Source organism: Hyperolius riggenbachi, chromosome 8 (genome assembly GCF_040937935.1).
Source record: "Hyperolius riggenbachi isolate aHypRig1 chromosome 8, aHypRig1.pri, whole genome shotgun sequence".
In the NCBI taxonomy this organism is placed as follows: domain Eukaryota; kingdom Metazoa; phylum Chordata; class Amphibia; order Anura; family Hyperoliidae; genus Hyperolius; species Hyperolius riggenbachi.
Window position 1 is genome coordinate 192,697,532 of NC_090653.1, and position 21,963 is coordinate 192,719,494.

The window sequence follows — 21,963 nt, forward strand, 5'->3', positions numbered from 1 at the left end:
GTGCCCACAGCCTGGAGATAGAGACAGGGCGGCACAGACAGACATGGAAGCCCCGGGAGGAGAGACTGTGCAGACAATGCGACCAGGAGGTCTTGGAGGATGAGGCCCACTTCCTGCTACACTGCAGCAAATATGCACCTGTGAGGACCGCCCACTTCCAGAAACTCTCCGCCCACATCCAGGATTTTACCTCCACAGATGAGGAGAGGAAACTCTACATCCTACTGGGGGAGGAGGAAACAACCGTGCAAATAGCTGCCCGATATGTCACAGCCTGCCACCAACTGAGAGGAACATGATACCACATGGACTGTATTCCCCCCAATACCCCCCTATGGACTGTATATCCCAGTCCCCCATGCTGTCCCTTACATCCTCCACACACCTATGGACTATATACCCCAACCCCCTTTATCCTTCCCTTATTCCCACAATCCCCCCCCCCATGTTAATGTTTTGTTTTGTTTTGCTTTGGCAATGCTAAATGTATTTGGTCCTGCCAATAAAGCTTTTTTGGATTTGGATTGGATTTGGATTTGGACAGTAGGGAGAGGGAGACAGGAGGGAGAGGGAGACAGGAGGGAGAGGGAGACAGGAGAGAGAGGGAGACAGGAGAGAGAGGAGTGAGAGAGACATGAGAGAGGTAAACAGGAGGGAGAGGAAGACAGGAGAGAGAGGAGTGAGAGAGACATGAGAGAGAGAGGCAGGAGGGAGAGGGAGACAGGAGAGAGAGGTGTCATGTCAAGCTCATGCAGAGTAAGCAGCACTGAAGATGAGCTCCTGATTCTATACAACTTATACCTTGTAATGAGCAAATTGAAGGACATCACAAAAGCAAGGAACAGACATACAGACAGAATGAAAAACTAAAGACATGGACTAAACAATTTTAAACAAGGACATCCAGACAAAATAAAAGAAACAAGCTTATGGAATAACAACAAGCAGACTGCTGAAGAGACCCCTGCCCTGCCCTCAGAGAAATAACAGAAATCCAGAGGAACAGAACACAAGCCCTCTCCAAGGTAAGGGCTCTCTGCCATACAGCTGCATAAACTGCATAAACTTGTCAATACATTATAATAGAAAGACAAAGATATAAAATAAAGTACTGTGATAATGGAAAGGCAAAGGCAAAGCAGCATAGACAAGACTGAAGCCTCAGAGACAGAAGGCAGAGCCAGCAGGAGGTCAGGAATCCTAAAGATAACATATCCACAAGGAACAAACAAAGATCAAAGGAAGGCAATTAAGAGGTCCATACTGAAAGACAATACAAAAACTCTATGTGCAGATTATAACAAACTAGGGAGCATAACTAATTTAATATTATATACAGAACATATCCTCGCATGGCACAAGGCAATATGTGAACACTACAAAGATATTACAGTTGTGGACATCAACCAGGATGGGGACACAGGCAGGCAAATCAGAACTCAGGATGAGGACTCCCCCCAGCAGACAGCATTAACCATCAGTGTTTATAACAGTGGAACCATCTTGATCCAAGGTGCTAAATGCAGACTGGAGGAATTTGAGAAGCTATTTTCCCATATCAGAGAGAAAGCAGAAAACTATAAAACCATAAATAACCCCGCTACACAAAAATGTGAGGATCAAACTACAAAACAGGGAGAAAAACTGCCCCCCAGAGACTCTCAATCACACCCCTCCCTGGAGACCCTCAGAGATTGTTTGTCTAATCTAGAGATAGACTTCACCCTCTTCAGAGAACAATATCAAAGAAGCCAAGGTGTGAAAAATGCAAATGACCAACTGAGAGAAGAACTAGCCAGGCTGAAATCTGAGCACACTGAAGCTCTGTGTGATATCAAAGCATCTCTTCAACAACTGCAGGAGGCGAACTCACAGCTTAAGGAGGAGATCCGGAAAATACAGATATTAAATCAGCCAAAAGAAGAGGTGACAACAAAATGTACAAGGGTTCCCACAAGTCCTGTGCTGATTGAGGACTGCACTGTACACCACACACAAGATACAGTAAACACCAAAGACCACCACAGCCAGCTGGACCCCTCCCCAAATGCTACCAACACATGCCCACCCAACACCCCAGAGCCCAGCCACTGCCAGCCAGACCCCTCCCCAAATGCTGCCAAGACTGCCCCACCCAACACTCCAGAGCTTAAGCCTAAACACCAAGCAAATGGCTCCTATAGACCTCGCAGTCCTAACATTGTGCTGATTATAGACTCTAACGGGACATACCTGGACATAAAGAGACTCTTTCCAGGGAAGAACGTCATTAAAATCACCTGCTCAACTATTGAACAAGTAGCAGGGGTCATTAATGAGCCTCATTTCACTGACCCAAAACATCTCATCCTGCACACCGGGACCAATGACATTAAACAAAACACCATAGACCAAGAAACCATCACAGACAAACTGTCACAAATTGCAAAAAGGGCACAGCTGAAATTCCCCAATACAAAGATTATCCTCTCTTCCCTGCTCCCAAGAGAAGATATCTCTCACCAGACAATCCAACAAATCAATGCAAAGCTGGCCTCCGATCTCAGATCCTCACCAGGCATACAACTGGCACAGCACCCTACAATCTCAGCTCACCGCCATCTGTACAACAACAAGCACCTTAGCAAACAAGGAGTCAGCCTCCTTGCAAAGGAGTTTAAGGACATGGTACTTAATAGACCTCGGACACTGCAAGAAAGACCTAATCAAACACACAGATGGCAAACTCCAATAAAGCGTTACCAAAGAGAGCCCCCACAAACACAACAAATGCGGAGGAAACCGCCTGACCCACAATGGCAACACGGAACAAGGGAGGACAGAAACACAGCGGAAATCAGGACTTTGTGTAGCACTTTATATAGTATACTGATGCGACACCCCGATAATAGTGAGTCCTATGACAATCCCTGCTCATTACAAGGTATACAGACCCAAAATGACATCACTCATTATCAGTAGCTGGAACATTCAAGGGCTGAATGCCTCAGCTTTTGGATGCAAAACAAATGATCCAGACTTTAAAAAGAGACTTGAAAACATTGATATTCAAATCCTCCTGGAGACATGGACCCAGGCAGAGGATGAATCTCTTGCACCCATGGGATACAGGGAATTCTCTGTATCTTCACAGAAAAACAAGAACGTTAAACAGGGTCGTCGTTCAGGAGGCATACTAATCTGGTACAAGGAGGAGCTTACAGAGCACATTAAAGCTATCAAACGAGGAGACAGCCGCATCTGGATCAAAATAAACAGCTCCATCCTCACCTCTCAGTCTGACATGTACCTGTGTGCAGCATATATCCCCCCAACAGAGTCCCCTTACTACAAACCTGATATTTATGAGGTCCTACAAAGAGAAGCCAGCCACTTCCAGTCTCAGGGCAGAGTACTCATCTATGGAGACCTTAATGCCAGAACAGGCACAGAGAAGGACTATCTGACCTCTGAGGGAAACACATACATACTTGGAGGAGAGAGCTACTACCAGGAACCAATGCAGACAGCAAGAAACAGCTATGACAAGACAGTAAACAAAAGCGGGAAAGCCCTGTTGAACCTGTGTCGGAGCCTCGGCCTATACATAATGAATGGGCGAACCAGGGGTGACTCTCTTGGGAGATTCACTATGAACTCACACGTAGGCAGCAGTGTGGTAGATTATGCTGTCACAGACACAGATCCCATAAACATCAATGCCCTCATAGTCACCCCTGAAACACACCTGTCAGACCACAGCCAAATCCTGCTGTACCTGAAATCCACCGACAAACCAACCACACAGCAGCCTCATCAGACCGGTCTCTACAAGCTGCCACCACCCCTCAAATGGCCCAAACAGTCTGCCACCGAATACACCAACATGACCAAAACTGCCAAAATCCAAGAACTGCTGACAAACTTTTATAACAACCCATATGAACCAAACCAACAAGTTGTCAGCCATGCAGTGAAGGACTTCAGTAACATCCTACATACCATGGCAGTACAAGCAGGCCTCAAGCAGACCAACTTCAAGAGATCCACAAATAAACAGTCCCAAAAATGGTCTGACAGTGAATGCAAGGCTCTACGTAATTCGCTAAGGGCAGCCTCTAACCAAAAACACAGAGACCCCAACAACCGAGACCTAAGGGAAACCCATGACCACCAACAGAGACAATACAAAGACACCCTCAGGCAGAAAAAACAGAGCCACATCTCCCACAAACTCCAACAGCTGGAGGACTCCCTCCAAGACAACTCATTCTGGGAGAACTGGAAGCATATCGGTGCAAAGCCTAAAAAAAGCCCTCTTCATATCCAAAATGGCCACATCTGGCTCCACTACTTCAGGAACCTCTACAAAGACATCCCAGAAAATGCCCAAACCCTGGAGCAGAAACAAATAGCCACAAAACTGAAGGACATGGAGGAGACAATCAAGGACTTTCAAAACCCTCTGGATACACCAATCACGGTGCAGGAAATAAGAGAAAGAACAAAGCTGATAAAATGTAAGAAGGCTAGCGGTACCGATGGCATCCTGCCAGAGATGATCAAATACAGCCCCCAGGAAATACATGAGGCACTCGCAAGACTATTCAACCTTATCCTGAGGGCGGGCTCCTTTCCTCAGGCCTGGAGTGAAGGCCTCATAACACCCATCTACAAGAATGGAGACAGATATGATCCAGCAAACTACAGAGGAATCTGTGTCAGCAGCACACTGGGGAAACTGTTTAACAGCATCATCAATAAGAGGATCCTCTCCTTCCTCACACAGCAGGACGTACTCAGCAAAAGCCAAGCCGGGTTCATGCCAAACCACCGCACAACCGACCACATCTACACACTGCACAGCCTCATAAAGACCCATGTCCACAGCTCACGGGGCAAAATACACGCTTGCTTTGTTGATTTTAAGAAGGCGTTTGACTCAGTGTGGCACCCAGGCTGTTAAGCTGGGGGGTGTAATCTCCACAGTCAGCATACAACACATAAGCTGACGTGAAGGAGGTACACACACCAGCACAAGGGATCAGGATATCCCCAGTTTAGTGGAGGAGAGGACTGACTCCAATAAGAGATTGTGGTGCACAGAGCCGGTGCAGATCTGAACAGCCACAAACACTTTCGTAATAACGTCTCAGCGCAAGGTAGCGCTGAGCGCATAAACCAGGACTGAGGAGATCAGGACAGGTAGACAGAATGAACGCTTGCTAGCTAGCGATTACTTAGCGACAGCAAGCGTCCAAAACCAGACAGACTGGAATGAGGCAGCCAATGCGTTGCGACGATGGCGTGCCTCACAAAGACAGGACAGGAGAGACAGGAAACAGCAGGATCGAGATAGATGAACGTAACACAGATAAATATACAATAAGTATGTTTTCCTAGCGTATTACAATTACAGCTATCAATGAAACTATTCGTAACGTCTGACTAACATATGTATATATTGGCAATGAACCGATATATGACATAAGCAGGAACTCTGACTAAGACTGAAGTAATACAGGGAACAGGACTCAGAAGGATTCGCTATCTCTTCGCAGAGATGAACGCAATCCACAAACAGGACCAGGAACAGGATTCAGAAGGATTCGTTATCTCTTCGCAGAGATGAACGCAATCCACAAACAGGACCAGGAACAGGATAACTAGCTCAGCACGGGTGTTCACGATACGCGCAAACTACCAAAACGTGCTGGAAACCTGACTAACTGAACACAGGAAATAAACAGTTCGTGTACGTATATATCAGCGACACTGATATATTAACGTAACCCGAATACAAGGAAAATAACAAAATGCGCAAGTATGCGTATATATTGGCGATGAACCAATATATGACACAAGACAAGCAAGTAGCAACTTCTAGAACAAGAGCAGAACTAGGAGGACTCGCTGACCCCTTCGCAGGAGTCAGCGCAGTCCACACGGACCAGGAACGAGGTGGGGCACGAGCAGAGTAACAGATAGAGTCTGAAACTATGATAGCCCATGAGGCATTGCAGGAAGCAGTTCTTTATACTGAGGTCATCCAATGGGAGCAGACCTGCAGATTCCCACACAAGTGAATGGTAATTAATCACAGGCTGATAGCAGGAAAAGGCAGACAATGATATGCAGCCTGCAGGAAAGGGACCGCCCCTCCACTGCAGCAGACAATGTTTGTTTACACAAAAGCATATTAAACTGTCATAAACTTCAGAGCGACTGCAGATGGAATCAGCAACTAGTTTAAGTGCAAACCAAACTATGCAAGCAAATGCATGTAATGACATTAGAACTGCTTGGTTTGCAATACCAGTGCAGTCAGCGGTAAACGCTGCAGAAGCGATCATAACAGTACCCCCTCCCTTAAACGCGGCCTCTGGACGCCTATGAAAACTGACATATTTCTCCTGAACCACCCAAACCAAAAAATCAGACGTGGGAAATCCAGCAAACTGATCTGACTGAAAATTCATGAAGGTCGGATCCGTCCGACAAAACCAAATTCCCGAATCATTCTCACCAAAACTAGACCAATTGGAACCAGAACCTACCGAACCATGCCCGTCAGCACTACAAGCCTCAGTGTGACACCCATCAGAACCACGACTTCCAGAAAACAACCCCAAGAAACTCTCTGCGCGATACCCACCGCCTTCCAAGGACTGTCCAAAAACGCCAAAGCCTTTGCAATGCCCACCGGAACTGTCCCTACCAACACAAAACCCACCGTTGAACCAGTCCAAGGTACCAGAACAAGTTTCCTCAGAGATCTCCCAGAACACTTGGAAGCTCCAAAGAGATCCCCACAGGTCAGAACGCCCCTTAGGCTCACATGGAGAACTATCAAGAACCCCTATGGAACCCAGGGCAACTCCAGAGTCAGGGTCACAAGGACAAACATCAAGATCAGGGCTTTTAGGGACCAGAACCATCTCCGGGCATGCAGGCCAACCGGCAACATCAGAACATGTCTCCACTAGGGAAGCACGTGAGCACGCTAACACAGACACATCTGGGCAGTCTGGCATACGAAGCACATCTGGGCACACCGGCACAAGAGAAACCTCTGGGCATGTCAAGGAACTGCGAACCTCAAAGTCAGTCAAGACAGGACCGAAACCAGAACTGGGTAAAAAAAATTCATCATGACTAGACTTCATAGTTACTGGATTCTCACTAAAAACTGCAGGATCAGACTTAGATGTCGCTGATTCCAGCAGGGTTATTAACAAATCATGTTCAGGGGCATTTACAAGACAGGGCAAATCTTCTGATGTATGCACTGAACTAGACAGGGTTCCCATAGCTTCTTCTGGACTAGACAGAGACTCATCAAATACACTGGACTGGAGCTCATGAAGGGCTGCAAAACAAGTCAATATTGCAGCAATCCCCACTGAACTAGGCAAAACTGAGTAACTCACTGGACAGGAAGGGGGCTCTGGAACTTCTGCCACACCGGCCAGAGAACCAGAATTTTCCAGGATACAGGGCTGGGTTTCAGAAACACTCATTAACCCGGACTGAAATTCTGAGATTTCTATTATTTTTTCCAGCGAGTCAGAATTATCCATGTTACAGGGCAAGACTTTTGAAACATTCAGAGGACAGGGCTGGAGTTCCTCGGCTGTTACAACACTGGAGAGGGACTCAACAACATTGGTTAAATCAGACTGTGTACAGGGCAAGGTATCTAACACACTTGCTGACGAGGACAATATTTCAATGGCTTCTGCTTCGCTGGGCAGAAATTCATCAAGTTTTATTAGAGCAGACTGTAATTCCAAAACAGCTGCTAGACAAGTGAATATTACTGCAACACCAACTGAGGTAAGCAGTGCTTCAGCCTCCTCTGCTAAAGGGTTTAAAGTATCCAAAGTACTGGGTGAAGCATAAGACTCTGCGACCACAGCTTCACTGGACAGGATCACTGAACAGTCCATATTGCAGGGCAAAACCATGGAAGCACCTGCTGGACAGCATAATGATTCTGTGACCTGAGTTTCATTGGAGAGATCTACTGCACAATTCATGGTACAGGGCAAATTTATTGGAAAATTTTCTGAACAAGGTAATAATTCTGCGATTTCAGGTTCACATAGCAGATGCTCTGAGCTATTCACGAAACTAGAACGAGGTGTAGAAACAGGAAGATCAAGACACAATGTTTGCGCATCTGAATCACCATTCATTTGTAAAATTGGAAAATTCAGATGCTGGGGTTCTGAGTTTACTAGACAGGATTGCTGGGACTCGGAAACTGATATAGTGCATCTATTGGCATCTGCTGGATCAGACAGGAGTTGAACTTTATTAACACAGGTAATTTCTGCAGAAGTGTTTGCAGAGACAGGCAAGATTTTTCTGGTGTCTGTTTCACTAAACAAAGAGTCATGAGTACTGGCTAGGCTGGACTCGAAAGTCAGCAGGACCTCTGGGTCCTCTGCTGAGAAATTTGTGCAGGGCAAGATTAAGGAAGTATTAGTAATTTCTGTCTTACTGGGAAGTAACACTGAGTTATCCATGGTACAGGGTGGAATTACAGGAACTTCAATTTCACACAAAAGGAGCTCTGAATCACTCGCTGAATCAGCCAAAAGTGCTGAAGCAGGCGAGTCCTCAGGAACTGAGGAAGTGGAACAATCTCCACTTGACAGTGTGTCTTCCCTGGTATCAACTGATTGAATTGCATAAAAATCGTCCAGAATCATTCTCCACACATCGATCAATGGAGCCACAAAGTCATACCCACACACACCAGTTTTTATTAGGTTATAGGCAGACTTAATGCATGCATTCAATACTAATTCACTTTTTGCACTGTAAAACTGACAAAATGAACTTGCATCTTTCTTCCATTCATAGACCAGAGCTTCCATCTCTCCTTTCTCAAATGGAGGATCCCATGCATATTTAACAGCTGAGCATTCCGGCTGATCATAGTTTGCAAATGTGTTAGTGGCAGAAACATACATTGGGTTATTTAGCAGGTGATTGGCCGATTTCTTATTCCTAAGGATCTCCAATACCTGTAGCAAGTATTGAACTGTAGTGTATGCAAATTTCCCTTGCTGCACGAATAAATTGATCTGTTCAATACTCTGTAATATATCTTCATAATCATATTCAGATAATTCATTTAAACAAGAACTTTTATTTTCCCTGGCTAGCAATGAAAGTTCATTAGTAGTTTCATAGGTCCATTTGACTCCCCTGAATGGTGACTGAATTTCATTATCTACTACTGGCGGAGTCTCATTACAGATCTGATGCGCAGTCGCCATGGGCAACGACTCCGCTGATTGTAACGCTTTTCTTTTGGAGCGTTTACGTTTGGCTTTAGACCCTGCTGCCTTAGCAGAAGAAAAGTTATCAGAACAATTATCTGCTTGCTGATTATTTTTGTAGGCAGTAGAAGGAGCAGCTGATTGACAAGCTGCCAGGAGCTTATCAAAAGGGCTAGGCAAATCGGTTTTGCGCAGCCAGTTATGAATCACAAACGCTAGAAATTCCAGTGGTCTTTCTTTTAAATTGGTATGATCCAAGACATCGTAGGGCCACTGAAACAATCTTCCCTTAAATAAAACATAAACTAGCTGGGAGGCCCACGTTGAAACAGGAGTAGCCTGGAGCTCGGGATTGGCCAGGAACCTGGTACATTCAGAAAAAAACTCATTTTCTGTTTCAGAATTGAGCTTCTCAAATTTCTTAAAGGAACAGGAACCATAACAAACAGTGTCATTTTTGCTGGGAACCCCCCCCACAATGGGGATTGGTAATGGGGCTATCATAATGTTAAGCTGGGGGGTGTAATCTCCACAGTCAGCATACAACACATAAGCTGACGTGAAGGAGGTACACACACCAGCACAAGGGATCAGGATATCCCCAGTTTAGTGGAGGAGAGGACTGACTCCAATAAGAGATTGTGGTGCACAGAGCCGGTGCAGATCTGAACAGCCACAAACACTTTCGTAATAACGTCTCAGCGCAAGGTAGCGCTGAGCGCATAAACCAGGACTGAGGAGATCAGGACAGGTAGACAGAATGAACGCTTGCTAGCTAGCGATTACTTAGCGACAGCAAGCGTCCAAAACCAGACAGACTGGAATGAGGCAGCCAATGCGTTGCGACGATGGCGTGCCTCACAAAGACAGGACAGGAGAGACAGGAAACAGCAGGATCGAGATAGATGAACGTAACACAGATAAATATACAATAAGTATGTTTTCCTAGCGTATTACAATTACAGCTATCAATGAAACTATTCGTAACGTCTGACTAACATATGTATATATTGGCAATGAACCGATATATGACATAAGCAGGAACTCTGACTAAGACTGAAGTAATACAGGGAACAGGACTCAGAAGGATTCGCTATCTCTTCGCAGAGATGAACGCAATCCACAAACAGGACCAGGAACAGGATTCAGAAGGATTCGTTATCTCTTCGCAGAGATGAACGCAATCCACAAACAGGACCAGGAACAGGATAACTAGCTCAGCACGGGTGTTCACGATACGCGCAAACTACCAAAACGTGCTGGAAACCTGACTAACTGAACACAGGAAATAAACAGTTCGTGTACGTATATATCAGCGACACTGATATATTAACGTAACCCGAATACAAGGAAAATAACAAAATGCGCAAGTATGCGTATATATTGGCGATGAACCAATATATGACACAAGACAAGCAAGTAGCAACTTCTAGAACAAGAGCAGAACTAGGAGGACTCGCTGACCCCTTCGCAGGAGTCAGCGCAGTCCACACGGACCAGGAACGAGGTGGGGCACGAGCAGAGTAACAGATAGAGTCTGAAACTATGATAGCCCATGAGGCATTGCAGGAAGCAGTTCTTTATACTGAGGTCATCCAATGGGAGCAGACCTGCAGATTCCCACACAAGTGAATGGTAATTAATCACAGGCTGATAGCAGGAAAAGGCAGACAATGATATGCAGCCTGCAGGAAAGGGACCGCCCCTCCACTGCAGCAGACAATGTTTGTTTACACAAAAGCATATTAAACTGTCATAAACTTCAGAGCGACTGCAGATGGAATCAGCAACTAGTTTAAGTGCAAACCAAACTATGCAAGCAAATGCATGTAATGACATTAGAACTGCTTGGTTTGCAATACCAGTGCAGTCAGCGGTAAACGCTGCAGAAGCGATCATAACACAGGCCTTTTCCTAAAACTCCTAGAGAGTGGAATAGGAGGAAAAACCTATGATGTCATCAAGAGTTCATATACTGGGAACCAATGCAGTGTGAAAGTAGATGGGAAGAGAAGTGCGTTCTTCAAGCAGGGTCGAGGAGTCAGGCAGGGCTGCAGTCTGAGCCCAACACTCTTTAACATATACATTAACCAACTGGCTGTAGCCCTGGAATCCTCCCCAGCTCCAGGCCTCCTCCTGCATGACCGTGAGGTGAAGTTCCTGCTGTATGCAGATGACCTTGTGCTGCTCTCCCCAACAGAGAAAGGACTACAGGACAGCCTGTCAGTATTGGAGACTTTCTGTACCACATGGGCACTGCCCATCAACCCAAAGAAGACAAAAGTGATGGTGTTCCAGAGGAAGAATGGAAATAAAACCCCCACCTCCTCATTTATATTAAACGGCTCCCCACTGGTGTCCACTAACAGCTACACCTACCTGGGGCTGGAGATCAACTAATCAGGAAGCTTTAAACCAGCAGTACAGGCCCTGAAAGACAAAGCCTGCAGAACATTTTATGCCATCAGAAGACAGCTTTACCACCTAAAACCACCAGTGAGAGTGTGGGCAAAGATATTCGACAGCATCATCACCCCAATCCTGCTCTATAGCAGTGAGGTATGGGGCCCGGTCACCTACCCTGACCAATCAAAATGGGACTCCAGCCCAACAGAAATCTTCCATCTAGAGTTCTGCAAGTATCTCCTCCAAGTCCATCGAAGCACTTCAAACTCAGCTTGCCGGGCTGAGCTAGGCAGGTTCCCACTATGGCTTACTATCCAGCAGAGGGCACTCTCATACTGGGCACATATACAAAGCAGCAACCCCAGCACTTACCACCATAAAGCCTCACTGAGCCAGGGTGGCGAGGCCATACCACGCGCTCTCAAGCAAAGCATCAGCAGCCAGCCCAGCCAAGGCCACCAACACAGGCTGACAAAAGCCCAAATAAAACAGACTATAGAAAGCTGCAAGGAACGATACATAGAGGAATAGAGAAGAGACATAAAGAATTCCAAGAAACTCGCTGTCTATCAATCACTACAGAGGGAGTACACAATGGCTCCATATCTGGGGAGGCTACATCACCACAAAGACAGACAGGTCTTGAGTTTGTACCGTCTGAGTGCCCACAGCCTGGAGATAGAGACAGGGCGGCACAGACAGACATGGAAGCCCCGGGAGGAGAGACTGTGCAGACAATGCGACCAGGAGGTCTTGGAGGATGAGACCCACTTCCTGCTACACTGCAGCAAATATGCACCTGTGAGGACCGCCCACTTCCAGAGACTCTCCGCCCACATCCAGGATTTTACCTCCACAGATGAGGAGAGGAAACTCTACATCCTACTGGGGGAGGAGGAAACAACCGTGCAAATAGCTGCCCGATATGTCACAGCCTGCCACCAACTGAGAGGAACATGATACCACATGGACTGTATTCCCCCCCAATACCCCCCTATGGACTGTATATCCCAGTCCCCCATGCTGTCCCTTACATCCTCCACACACCTATGGACTATATACCCCAACCCCCTTTATCCTTCCCTTATTCCCGCAATCCCCCCCCCCCCCTGTTAATGTTTTGTTTTGCTTTGGCAATGCTAAATGTATTTGGTCCTGCCAATAATGCTTTTTTGGATTTGGATTTGGAGAGGGAGACAGGAGAGAGAGGGAGACAGGAGAGAGAGGGAGACAGGAGAGAGAGGGAGACAGGAGGGAGAGGGAGACAGGAGAGAGAGGGAGACAGGAGTGAGAGGGAGACAGGAGAGAGAGGGAGACAGGAGGGAGACAGGAGAGAGGGAGACAGGAGGGAGAGGGAGACAGGAGAGAGAGGGAGACAGGAGAGAGAAAGAGACAGGAGTGAGAGAGACAGGAGTGAGAGAGACAGGTGAGAGAAAGAGACAGGAGTGAGAGAGAGAGAGAGAGAGAGAGAGAGAGAGAGGAGTAAGAGAGACATGAGAGGGATCAATGTGAGAAAGGGAGACATGTGAGAGAGGGAGACAGAGGAGAGATAGACAGGAGAGAGAGAGGGGGGGGGGGCAGGACAGACAGAGAGAGACGAGAGAGAGAGAGGGAGACAGGTGAGATAGAGGGAAGGAGACTTGAGAGAGAGAGAGAGAGAGAGAGAGAGAGAGGAGAGTAACAGGAGAGACAGAGAGAGGAGAGTAACAGGAGAGACAGAGAGAGAGAGAAATGGGGTGGATAGAGAGACAGGGAGACAGGAGAGAGAGGAGGTGGATAGAGAGGGGGTGGAGAGAGAGAGAGAGAGTGAGACATGAGAGAGAGACATGAGAGAGAGACAAGGAGATGAGAGAGAGGGAGACAGGAGAGAGAGGGAGACAGGAGGGGGGGAGAGAGAGAGAGACACACTGAGGCACGAGAGAGAGGAGATAGGGAGAAAAGAGAGAGAGGGAGACAGGAGAGAGGGAGACAAGGAGAAAAGAGAGAGAGGGAAAGAGACGGAGGGAGAGAGAGAGAGAAACAAGGATACATGAAAGGAAGACAGGAGAGAGGGAGGGAGACAGGGGGAGAGAGAGAAAGAGAGGGGGGGGGGTATGGAGAGGAGCAGGGCATGGAGATGAGCAGAAGATACAGTACACTGGCCAGTTGAGCTACCTGACATATTCCAAAATGTCCATATGCATATTATGACTCTGCTACATTGCCCTCCCACTGACTTACACAGTGCTAAGGGACTGCTAAACTGATGATGATGATCACATCTCAGCTTGCACACGGAGGGGAGAGGGGGAGGATCGTTCAGCTATGCAGCCTGTCACCACATTCCAGCAGTGCAGACGCTGTCTGCTACGTCCATCTTTGGAATCGAAGTTCCCTGTGACTGTCCCAGCTGGATGGCTCCCTCCTCAAGCATCACGTGCTTGGCTGCTCATGCCGCTCTCAGCAAATGTGACAAGAGGGGCGGGTCACAAAGAGCAGCTAAGGAAGAGCCTGGCCGGGAACAATCAGTGAAGGGCTGGAGCGGTCAGTGGAAACATCAACAAAGTCATGTGCTGTGCCACGCCCCCCGCATGCCCCATGAAGCTATGCAAGTGCCCTGCACGAAAATACGGCGGCCGCTAGGGACACTGGCTGTGCAGCTAACACTGGGCAGAACGGCACTGTTGCAGGAGGGAAGGGGGAGCCGGAAACCTGATCGGCAGAACACTGACATTGGGAGAGAGAGAGATGCATGCAGCACTCCGCCTCCGATACCAGGCAGAGACGCTTTGCTTTTGCTGACTGCACACAGAGAGGGGAAATGCGGAGAGGGGAGCCGCCTCTGTAATAAAAGGCGCCTGTAGGCACTTGCCTACAGTGCCTTATGGTAAATCCGGCCCTGGGCAGTTAACTAGCTGGTCAACCCATTGTTTCCAGCAATGTTTAGGGAAGGTGACATTGGGCCAGACCAGGATTCATGTGGAGGGGGTACCAGTACAATATTCCGAGTATTCAGATGTGTTCTGTCCCAAGGCTGCTGATATGTTACCTCCACATCGCCCGATTGCCCCATCGATTTCCGATCTGGTTGTATGCCCCCAAGGGGTCATCTCTACAATTTATCTGGGCCAGAGAAAGTGGCCATGCAGGAGTACATTCGTGAGAATTTAGCCAAGGGGTTTATTCGCCCCTCTCGGTCGCCCGCTGGCGCAGGGTTCTTTTTTGTTAAGAAAAAAGACGGAGGCCTGCGGCCATGCATAGATTACCGGGGCCTGAATAAAATCACAGTGAAGAATCGCTACCCTTTGCCCCTGATAGATGATCTGTTCACACAAGTTACCAACGCTAAGATCTTTTCAAAATTAGATTTACGGGGTGCATACAACCTGGTGCGGATTAGAAAGGGCGATGAATGGAAGACGGCCTTTAACCCGCCCGACGGGCATTACGAGTACTTGGTGATGCCCTTCGGGCTGTGTAACGCCCCGGCCGTCTTCCAGGAATTAATCAATGAGGTATTCAGAGAGGTGTTGAGCAAATTTGTGTTAGTATACCTGGATGACATACTTATTTTTTCAAACAACCTCTCTGAGCACAGGTCACATGTCAAATTTGTATTGGACAAACTCAGACAAAACATGCTTTAAATTGGAGAAATGCATTTTCGAGGTGACATCTGTCACCTTTTTAGGGTACATAATTTCCACCTCAGGCCTGTCTATGGACCCTGCCAAGGTCTCTGCTGTGCTAAAATGGCCTCAACCTGTGGGGTTAAAGTCTCTTCAGAGATTCTTAGGCTTTGCCAATTACTATAGAAGGTTCATAAAGGGGTACTCCAGTCATTGCACCCCTCATCAGTCTCACTAAAAAAGGGGCAGATACTACCCACTGGTCTCCAGAAGCTCTGCAAGCATTCTCCACTTTAAAAAACTTGTTTTGCTCTGCACCTATCCTAAGACACGTTGACACTTCCTATCCCTTTATTGTTGAGGTGGACGCCTCGGAGGTCGGGGTAGGGGCGGTGCTGTCTCAGCGATCAGGGTTGCAGGGTAGATTACACCCATGTGCCTATTTTTCTCGTAGGTTCTCTCCGGCAGAGAGAAACTACGACATAGGCAACAGGGAGCTCCTGGCCATCAAGTTGGCCTTTGAAGAATGGCGTCATTGGTTGGAAGGAGCAGAACATACGATCACAGTTTACACTGATCACAAAAATTTGGAATACATCGAGGGAGCTAAGAGATTAAGCCCCCGTCAGGCTCGATGGTCTTTGTTCTTCTCGAGGTTCAGATTTATAATTATGTACACTCCAGTTAACAAGAACATGAAGGCAGATGCCCTGTCCAGATGCTTTGAGCCAGAGACAGCACAGCCCTCTACCCCAGAGACCATTGTCCCACAAAGACTGGTCCTAGCAACAACTGAGACATGGAAAGACTGGACGGAGACATTAGGGCCCTTTCAGCAGGACATTCCGGAGGGGAAGCCTGAAGGGGTTATGTTTATACCACTGCCATTCCGTCTCCAGATCTTACAGATGTTCCATTCACACAGAAATGCGGGACATCCTGGGGCCTCCAGAACACAGGATCTTGTTGCCAGGTGCGCTTGGTGGCCTTCTCTGGCAACGGATTGCAAGGAGTATGTTAGAGTGTGCGGTGTGTGCAAAAAGTAAGCCCTCCCGGCTGGCACCTGTGGGAATGTTGCAGCCCTTGCCCACCCCGAGTGAGCCATGGAGACCTGTCCATGGATTTTGTGGGTTAGCTTCCCAGGTCTGAGGGCATGTCAGTCATTTGGGTGGTAGTTGACCGCTTTAGTAAAATGGCCCATTTTGTGCCCTTGAAAGGACTCCCCTCGGCCCAGGAGTTTGCCGATTTGTTCATCATCCACGTTTTCCGATTGCATGGCATTCCGGAAAACATTGTGTCAGATCGGGGAGTCCAATTTGTTTCGAGATTTTGGAGGGCATTTTGTCACCAAATGGGCATGGAACTGTCATTTTCGTCGGGCTACCACCCACAGACCAATGGTCAGACTGAGAGAGTCAACCAATCATTGGAACAATTCTTGAGGTGTTACATTGCAGAAGCGCAAAATGATTGGGTCAAGTTTTTGCCCTTCGCAGAATTTGCGCACAATAATTTGAAAAGTTCTTCCACGGGATTCTGTCCATTTCAGATAGTCACTGGGAAGCTGCCCAAATTTTCCCCATTGCCAATCGCTTCCACTCCGTTTCCAGCTCTGGAGGCCTGGCAAAAGTCATTTAAGGACGTGTGGAGGATCGTGAAAAATAATTTGGAGAAGGCGTTCCAAAGTCAGAAAGGTCAAGCTGACAAAAGACGTTCCTTAGAGTGGAGGTTTCAACCAGGAGACTTAGTCTGGGTGTCCACACGTTACTTGACCTTGAAACAGCCTTCAGCCAAGTTGGGGCCCAGGTTTGTGGGTCCATTTCCAGTAACTAGAAAGATCAACAATGTTACTTATGCCATTAATCTTCCTGCCAGTATGCGTGGCGTAAGATCCTTTCATGTGTCTCTGCTTAAGCCAGCAGTCCATGTGGGTCCCACTCCTCCTCCTCCTGTGATGATAGATGACCAACCTGAGTACGAGGTAGAGAAGATTTTAGACTCACGCATAGTTCAGAACTCAGTACAATATCTGGTTCATTGGAAAGTGTATGGTATTGAGGAGAGATCATGGGTACCTGAATGTCGCATGCATGCTGACAAACTGAGAAGGGAATTCCACGCTTTACATCCTGAGAAGCCTGGAAGGAGCTGTCCGGAGTCCACTCCTCAGGGGGGGGGGGGGGGGGACTGTGAAGAAACGCGGAAAAGCCGCCGCATGGACGCAGGATGAGGCGGCTGTTTCTGCGGCTGGCATAGCGGAACGCGGAAAAACCGGCGCGTCTGACGCGGAGGTTTGCGCGCACAGGCCTGCTATTGAGGGTCTGACCAGGCGCGGGGAGGCCACCGCATGTTCAGATAGCGGTGCGTCTCACCCCGCGTGCAGGCCAGCAGAGACATTGCAAAACGTGACTGGTGTGGCTGGGACTGATAGTCCACACAGGTTCAGAATGACGCGCGCGCGTGCTGAGAGGCAGAGTTTATATGACAGCCAGAAGAAGGTCAGCTGACCAAGCTGGTCAGCTGACATCTCCACCACTTTTCATTGGTCCAGCACTTAGGGTGGCTCTGGAGAGCGCTATAGTATATATACTGGGTGCTGGTCATTCTCTGGTTGTCTGTCGTTGCGATCACTATGTGGTAGCACTCAGGCTTTGTCTGTTTCTGTGTTCTAGCATAGTTTCCAAAGGTGTTGACACCGAAGGAGTTCACACCTTAGCATTAGGAATATTGAATTGTATTATTTGTTATGACCTTCTGCCTGCCTGACTATTCCTCTGAACTCTGATCTTGTACCTTGCTATTTCTGATATCCTGTTGCCAATCTCTGCTTGTTCCTGGACTCTGTACCTGCCTCCTGATTCTGTACCTCGTTATTCTGATTCTCCATTGCCTGACCCTGCCTGTTATTGGATTCCGTATCTGCCTTCTGATTCTGTACTATATCTGTCTGTGTGTTGAAGACCTGGCTTGGCCGACCTCGAGAACTAGCCTTACTGTTAGAGGCAGTTCCCAGATCTGTTAGTGACACCCGCTCATTGGTGGCACTCACGCTCTGTCCTTCCCACATTCTGCTTAGCTCCTCCCCCGGAAGAGTCTAGGCTTACGGAAGAAGCATTCTTCTGTGCAGTATTCCTTACTGCCTCTGTACCTACTCCTTAGGTACAGTCCACTGTGTTACTGTTACACCCAATCACTCACTTGTTATCTCAGGTGTCCAGAGGTTAGTAGATATATCTGATTATCAGTGATACTGCAGATCACCAATAATCGGGTATATTCTGTATTCTCGGTGATACTGCAGTTCACCGGTAATCAGACCCTCTCTGTGTTACACCGATCGTTACAGGCCTATTATGTATCGCTGCCTGCCCTCCTGCCTGCTGCCAGTCTGCCACACACTCAACCTCCTCACGCTGCCTGCTGTTCTATTTCCTCCTGCTGTCTGTGTCTCCACTGCCAGGGAACACATTACAAGGTGCTGCTGCTGCCCATGCGCCACCAGCTATTACGCTAAAAAATAGCTGCCTGCATTATTTTGAAAAAAAAAATTAAATTTTAGAGGTGTCCGGGTTGAAAACTGTGCTGTCCCAGTTGTGTATTGGACACAATGTGGGCTTCACGACCACTGTCTGGAATCTCATGCTGTTTATTTACGCCCTGGAACCACCGCTAGATCCTCCTCACGCTGCCTGGCCTGCTGTTGTATTTCCTCCTGCTGTCTGTGTCTCCACTGCCAGGGAACACATTACAAGGTGCTGCTGCCCATGCACCAACAGCTATTACGCACAAAAATAGCTGCCTGCATTAATTTGAAAAAAAAAAAAAAAAAAAATTGTAATTATTTTAGAGGTGTCCGGGTTGAAAACTGTGCTGTCCCAATTGAGTATTGGACACAATGTGGGCTTCACGACCGCTGTCTGGAACCTCATGCTGTGTATTTACGGCCCTGGAACCACCGCTAGGAACCAGGGCCTATTATGTCTCGCTGCCTGCCCTCCTGCTGCCTGCTGCCAAATGCCAGTCTGCCACACACACTGATCCTCCTCACGCTGCCTGCTGTTGTATTTCCTCCTGCTGTCTGTGTCTCCACTGCCAGGGAACACATTACAAGGTGCTGCTGCCCATGCGCCACCACCTATTACGCTCAAAAATAGCTGCCTGCATTAATTTGAAAAAACATTTTTTTTTAATTATTTTAGAGGTGTCCGGGTTGAAAACTGTGCTGTCCCAATTGTATATTGGACACAATGTGGGCTTCACGACCGCTGTCTGGAACCTCATGCTGTGTATTTACGGCCCTGGAACCACCGCTAGGAACCAGGGCCTATTATGTCTTGCTGCCTGCCCTCCTGCTGCCTGCTACCAAATGCCAGTCTGCCACACACACTGATCCTCCTCACGCTGCCTGGCCTGCTGTTGTATTTCCTCCTGCTGTGTGTGTCTCCCCTGCCAGGGAACACATTACAAGGTGCTGCTGCCCATGCACCAGCAGCTAGTACGCTCAAAAATAGCTGCCTGCATTAATTTGAAAAAAAAAAATTGTAATTATTTTAGAGGTGTTCGGGTTGAAAACTGTGCTGTCCCAATTGTGTATTGGACACAATGTGGGCTTCATGACCGCTGTCTGGAACCTCACGTTGTGTATTTACGGCCCTGGAACCACCGCTAGGAACCAGGGCCTATTATGTCTTGCTGCCTGCCCTCCTGCTGCCTGCTGCCAAATGCCAGTCTGCCACACACACTGATCCTCCTCACGCTGCCTGGCCTGCTGTTGTATTTCCTCCTGCTGTCTGTGTCTCCCCTGCCAGGGAACACATAACAAGGTGCTGCTGCCCATGCGCCAACAGCTATTACGCTCAAAAATAGCTGCCTGCATTAATTTGAAAAAAAAAATTGTAATTATTTTAGAGGTGTTCATGTTGAAAACTGTGCTGTCCCAATGGTGTATTGGACACAATGTGGGCTTCACGACCGCTGTCTGGAACCTCATGCTGTGTATTTACGGCCCTGGAACCACCACTAGGAACCAGGGCCTATTATGTCTTGCTGTCTGCCCTTCTGCTGCCTGCTGCCAAATGCCAGTCTGCCACACACACTGATCCTCCTCACGCTGCCTGGTCTGCTGTTGTATTTCCTCCTGCTGTCTGTGTCTCCACTGCCAGGGAACACATTACAAGGTGCTGCTGCCCATGCGCCACCAGCTGTTACGCTCAAAAATAGCTGCCTGCATTAATTTGAAAAAAACATTTTTTTAAATTATTTTAGAGGTGTCCGGGTTAAAAACTGTGCTGTCCCAATTGTATATTGGACACAATGTGGGCTTCACGACCGCTGTCTGGAACCTCATGCTGTGTATTTACGGCCCTGGAACCACCGCTAGGAACCAGGGCCTATTATGTCTTGCTGCCTGCCCTCCTGCTGCCTGCTGCCAAATGCCAGTCTGCCACACACACTGATCCTCCTCACGCTGCCTGGTCTGCTGTTGTATTTCCTCCTGCTGTCTGTGTCTCCACTGCCAGGGAACACATTACAAGGTGCTGCTGCCCATGCGCCACCAGCTGTTACGCTCAAAAATAGCTGCCTGCATTAATTTGAAAAAAAAAATTGTAATTATTTTAGAGGTGTTCATGTTGAAAACTGTGCTGTCCCAATGGTGTATTGGACACAATGTGGGCTTCACGACCGCTGTCTGGAACCTCATGCTGTGTATTTACGGCCCTGGAACCACCACTAGGAACCAGGGCCTATTATGTCTTGCTGTCTGCCCTTCTGCTGCCTGCTGCCAAATGCCAGTCTGCCACACACACTGATCCTCCTCACGCTGCCTGGTCTGCTGTTGTATTTCCTCCTGCTGTCTGTGTCTCCACTGCCAGGGAACACATTACAAGGTGCTGCTGCCCATGCGCCACCAGCTGTTACGCTCAAAAATAGCTGCCTGCATTAATTTGAAAAAAACATTTTTTTAAATTATTTTAGAGGTGTCCGGGTTAAAAACTGTGCTGTCCCAATTGTATATTGGACACAATGTGGGCTTCACGACCGCTGTCTGGAACCTCATGCTGTGTATTTACGGCCCTGGAACCACCGCTAGGAACCAGGGCCTATTATGTCTTGCTGCCTGCCCTCCTGCTGCCTGCTGCCAAATGCCAGTCTGCCACACACACTGATCCTCCTCACGCTGCCTGGCCTGCTGTTGTATTTCCTCCTGCTGTGTGTGTCTCCACTGTCAGGGAACACATTACAAGGTGTTGCTGCCCATGCACCAGCAGCTAGTACGCTCAAAAATAGCTGCCTGCATTAATTTGAAAAAAAAAAATTGTAATTATTTTAGAGGTGTTCGGGTTGAAAACTGTGCTGTCCCAATTGTGTATTGGACACAATGTGGGCTTCACGACTGCTGTCTGGAACCTCACGCTGTGTATTTACGGCCCTGGAACCACCGCTAGGAACCAGGGCCTATTATGTCTTGCTGCCTGCCCTCCTGCTCCCTGCTGCCAAATGCCAGTCTGCCACACACACTGATCCTCCTCACGCTGCCTGCTGTTGTATTTCCTCCTGCTGTCTGTGTCTCCACTGCCAGGGAACACATTACAAGGTGCTGCTGCCCATGCGCCACCAGCTATTACGCTCAAAAATAGCTGCCTGCATTAATTTGAAAAAACATTTTTTTTTATTTA